General features: G+C 37.0%; 1 pseudogene; it reads left to right on the forward strand.

Moving 5' to 3' along the window:
* The first annotated feature begins 406 nt into the window (after nt 1-406).
* On the forward strand, nt 407-2,175 carry LOC144321546 (T-complex protein 1 subunit zeta pseudogene; annotated as a pseudogene).
* The last annotated feature ends 3,573 nt before the right edge of the window (nt 2,176-5,748 follow it).

Genomic DNA, 5,748 nt, shown 5'->3' on the forward strand with positions numbered 1-5,748 from the left:
CTGTCGCTCTCACTGATATTTCCCACTCATTTTCTCTCCTTTCCCTTTTATTCCCTTTCACTAATTTTTATATTCTCCAAATGAATGAGACCATATAATGCTTGTCCTACTCCAATTGACTTGCTTCACTCAGCATAATACCCTCCAGTTCCATCACGTTGAAGCAAATGGTGGGGATTTGTCATTTCTAATGGTTGAGTAATATTCCATTGTATACATAGGCCACAGCTTCTTGATCCATTCATCTTTCGATGGGCACCGAGACTCCTTCCACAGTTTGGCTATTGTGGACATTGCTGCTAAACATTGGGGTGCAGGTGTCCTGCAGTTTCACTGCATCTGTATCTTTGGGGTAAATCCCCAATAGTGCAATTGCTGGGTCGTAAGGCCATTTCCCTTCTAACAGATGCCGCCTCTGCAGAGAACAAAGCAGTCTGCATGTGGGGCTCACCCCCAGCACCCTGGAGACCCCAAGGGCTCGGCAGGCTATTTCTCTGAAAGGGAGGGTGGGGTGCGGCACCATTCCTGTTGCCTGCCGGGTGCAGAGAAGCAGCCAGCCAGGGGCCCCAGCTCCCGAGGATCTGGGTGAAGCCCAACTGCAGTGGGACTATGGACTAGGTCTCCGATGAGAAAGTCACACTGATTCATTTGTGCCCATTGAACAGACTCGTTTCTGGTGCTGCAGACATCAGGCTTACTAAAGATGACAATGTGCTTCTTCATGAAATGCAAATTCAGCACCCAACAGCCTCCCTAATAGCCAAAGTAGCAACAGCCCAGGACGACATAACTGGTGATGGTACCACTCCCAATGTCCTAATCATTGGAGAGCTACTGAAACAGGCGGATCTCTACATTTCTGAAGGTCTTCATCCCAGAATAATAACAGAAGGATTTGAAGCTGCAAAGGAAAAGGCACCTCAGTTTTTGGAACAAGTCAAAGTAAGCAAAGAAATGATAAAGAAATGGTAGATGTGGCCAGAACATTTCTACTTACTAAAGTGCATGCTGAACTTGCTGATGTTTTAACAGAGGCTATAGTGGACTCGATTTTGACCATTAGAAAACAAGATGAACCTATCAATCTCTTCATGGTTGAGATCATGGAGATGAAACATAAATCTGAAACTGATACAAGCTTAATCAGAGGTCTTGTTTTGGACCACGGGGCAAGGCATCCTGATATGAAAAAAAGGGTAGAAGATGCATACATCCTCACATGCAATGTGTAGTTAGAGTATGAAAAAACAGAAGTGAATTCTGGATTTTTTTTTACAAGAGTGAAGAAGAGAGAGAGAAACGTAAAAGCTGAAAGAAAATTCATTGAAGATAGAGTTAAAAAAATAATAGAACTGGAAAAGAAAGTCTGTGGTGATTCAGATAAAGGATTCATTGTTATTAATCAAAAGGGACTTGACCCCTTTTCCTTAGATGCTCCTGCAAAAGAAGGCTTAGTAGCTCTGCATAGAGCTACAAGGAGAAATATGGAAAGGCTGACTCTTGATTGTGGAGGAGTAGCTCTAAATTCTATCGATGACCTAAATTCTGATTGTTTGGGACATGCAGGACTTGTCTATGAATATACATTGGGAGAAGAGAAATTCACTTTTATTGAGAAATGTAACAATCTTCGCTGCATCACATTATTGATCAAAGGACCAAATAAGCACACGCTCACTCAAATCAAAGATGCAATAAGAGATGGCTTGAGGGCTGTTAAAAATGCTATTGATGATGACTGTGTAGTTCCCGGTGTGGGTGCAGTTGAAGTGGCAATGGCAGAAGGCTTGATTAAATATGAGCCCAGAGTAAAGGGGAGGGCCCAGGAGTTCAAGCATTTGAAGGAAACGCTTAATGATGAAGGAAACAATCCAATGCATCACGTTGCTCATTATTCCCAAGGTTCTTGCTCAGAACTCTGGCTTTGACCTTCATGAAACACTAGTTAAAGTTCAAGCAGAACATTTAGAATCGGGTCAACTTGTGGGTGTAGACTTGAGCACAGGTGAGCCAATGGTAGCAGCCAAAGTAGGCATATGGGATAACTACTGTGTAAAGAAACAGCTTTTTCACTCCTGCACTGTGATTGCCACCAACACCCTCCTGGTTGAGGAGATCATGTGAGCTGGAATGTCTTTGACATTTGAAGTTTCCTTTGTGTCCTCTGAATCATGAAGACTACTGAGAGATCTTAAGGATATAGCAACAGAAATTTTGTCCAAGCTTCAAATAATTTTTCAAAAGCATTTGTTTTCCCATATGAAAAAAAGAGAATACTGACACTTAGATTCTGAAGTTCTGAAATTAAAATTACAGTATTTTTTTAAAATTGCACTGCAGTGTACACACATTAAGTAGGCCATTTTCACCCAGTGAACCAGATGTTTTGCTTTAGCTTCAGTGATGTAAAAGTACCATGTTAGATAAATATATGTTATCTACCTTGTTATTAAATGTTCCTTGAAAAACAAAAAACAAAAAAAACAAAAAACAAAAAAAATCCAAGTATTTCATGAAAGAAAGACAAAATCACAAGAGAAGAGAGTAAGAAGAATGAAGGAACAGAGAAACTATAAAAACAATCATAAAAAGGTAACAAAATGACAACAGGTACATAACTATCAATAATTTCTTTGAATGTAAATGAACTAAATGTTCCAATCAAAAGACATAGTGTGACTGAAGGATAAAAAACAAGACTGATCTCTGTGCTGCCTATAAGAGACTTGCTTCAGATCTGAAGCAGACTGAAAGCAAAAGGATGGAAAATATCAATCATGCAAATGAAAGTGAAAAGAAAGCTGGGTAGCAATATTTTTATCAGACAAACTTTCAAACAAAAACTGTAACAAGAGAAAAAAGACACTACGTAATGATGATGGGAACAATCCAATAAGAGGATAGAACGATTATAAATATATATACACCCAACACAGAGCACCTAAATACATAAAAGTATTATTAACAGACATAAAGGAAGAAATTCACAGTAACTCAATAATATTAGGGAACTTTTAACACCCCTTTTAAATCAATGGATAGATTAGCCAGGTAGAAAATCAACAAGGAAACAGTGGCTTTGAGCGACACATAGGATCAGATAGACCTAATAGATATATGCAGAACATTCCATCCCAAAACAGTGGAATATACATTATTTTCAAGAGCACTGGAACATTCTCCAGAACATATCACATATTAGACCACACAACAAGTCTCAATGAATTCAAAAAGACTGAAATCCTATCATTATGTCTTTTCTGACGATAACTGTATGAGAGTAGAAATAAATCACAAGAGAAAATCTGGAAACATGAATATAGGGGCTAAGTAATATGCAACAATAAATGGATAAACTAAGAAATCAAAGGGGAAATAAAAAATATATGGAGGCAAATAAAAATGAAAACACATGGTCTAAAATCTTTGGGATGCAGCAAACACTGTTCTAAGAGGGAAGTTTAAAGTAATACAGGCCTACCTCAAGAAACAAGAAAAATCTCAACCTAACCTTACATTTAACAGACCTGGGAAACAAAGAGCAAATGAAACCAAAGGCCAGTAAAATGAAGGAAGCAATAAAGATGAGAGCAGAAATAAATACAATCGAGACAAAAAAATCTAAAGGATCAGTGAAACCTGAAGCTGGTTCTTTCAAAAGATCAACAAAATTGATAAAACTTCAGCCAGACTCATCAAGAAAAAAAGAGAGATGACTCCTATAAATAAAATGAGAAATGAAGGGAGAGAAGTAACAACTGACACTAAAGACATGCAAATAAATATGAGACATTATAAAAAATTATATGCTGACAAATTGGAACACCTAGAAGAAATTGATAAATTCCTAGAAACATCTCCTCTTCCAAAACTGAATCAGGAAGAAATAGAAAATTTGGACAGACTGATTACAAGCAATGAAATTGAATCAGTAATCAAAAACTCCCAACAAAAGTCCAGGATCAGATGGCTTCACAGGTGAATTCTATTAAAAAAGACAGGTTAATATCTATTTCTCAACTATTCCAAAACATAGAAAAGGAAAGAAATCTTCCAAACTCATTCCATGAAGCCAGCATTATGCTGATACTAAAACCACATAAAGACACACACACAAAACAAAAACAAAAACCTATATGTCATTATCTCAGAGGAACATAAATGTAAAAATCCTCAACAAAATATTAGCAAACTGAATCCAACAACATGTTAAAAAATTATCCACCATGGTCAAATGGGATTTATTTAAGGGATGCAAGCACAGTTCAATATTCACAAATCAATCAAACTGATACATCACATTATCAAGGGAAAGAATAAAAAGCATGTGATTGTCTCAATAGATGCAGAAAATGCATTTGACACAGTGCAACATTTATTCATGATAAAAGTCTCAACAAAGTAGATTTGGAGGGGACATACCTCAATATAATAGAGACCATATATGTAAACCCCACAGCTAGCATACTTAAAGATGAAAAACCAAGAGCTTTCCTCTAAGATCAATACCAAGGAAAGGATGTCCATTCTTACCACTTTTATTCAGCATAGTACTGGAAGTCCTAGGCACAGCAATCAGATAACAAAAAAGAAATAAAAGGCATCCAATTTGGTAAAAAGTAAAACTTTCATCATTTGTAGATGACATGATACCATAAAGACTCCACCAAAAAAACTTCTACTACTGATAAATGAATTCAGTAAAGCTGTAGTATACAAAACTTATATACAGAAATTCATTACAGTGTATACACCAACAATGATGCAGCAGAAAGGGAAATTAAGAAAATAATCTCATTTACAATTGCACCAAAAAGAATAAAATGCCTAGGATTAAACATAAGTAAGGAGGTGAAAGGCCTAGAATCTGAAAACTATAAAATATTAATGAAAGAACTTGAAGATGACACAAACAAATGGGAAGATATTCCATGCTCATGGGTTAGAAGAACACATTGTTAAAATGTCTATACTGTCTAAAGCAATCTACAGGGATCCCTGGGTGGCGCAGTGGTTTAGCACCTGTCTTTGGCCCAGGGCGCGATCCTGGAGACCCGGGATCGAATCCCACATCGGGCTCCCGGTGCATGGAGCCTGCTTCTCCCTCTGCCTATGTCTCTGCCTCTCTATCTCTCTCTCTCTCTGTGTGTGTGTGTGTGACTATCATAAATAAATAAAAATTTACAAAAAAAAATTTTAAAAAAAGCAATCTACACATTTAATCCAAGCCCTATCAGAATACCAACGACATTTTTCACACAACTAGAACAAATAATTCTAAAAATTTTATGGAACCATTAAAGACCCTGGATAGCCAAAGAAATCTTGAGAAAGAACAAAAAGCTGAGGGTATTATAATACCAGATTTCAAGATGTAGTACAAAGCTATAGTAATCAAAGCAATATGGTACTGGCATAAAAACAGACACACAGAACAATAGAACAGAAAACCCAGAAATGGACCCACAACTATATGGCCAATTAATCTTTGACGAAGCAGGAAAGAATATCAAATGGAAACAAGACAGTCTCTTTAACAAATGGTGTTGGTAAAACTGGATAGCAACATGCAAAAAAAAAAAAAAAAGAAAGAAACTGGACTACTTTCTTACACTATACGCAAAAATAAATTCAAAATGGATGGCAGTCCTAAATGTGAAACAGGAAAGCATCAGATTCCTAACGGAGAACATGAGCAGCAACCTCTTTAATATCCATTGTTCAACTTCTTACTAGATTCATCTCCAG

The sequence above is a fragment of the Canis aureus genome, chromosome 10 (genome assembly GCF_053574225.1).
Source record: "Canis aureus isolate CA01 chromosome 10, VMU_Caureus_v.1.0, whole genome shotgun sequence".
Taxonomy (NCBI): Eukaryota; Metazoa; Chordata; class Mammalia; order Carnivora; family Canidae; genus Canis; species Canis aureus.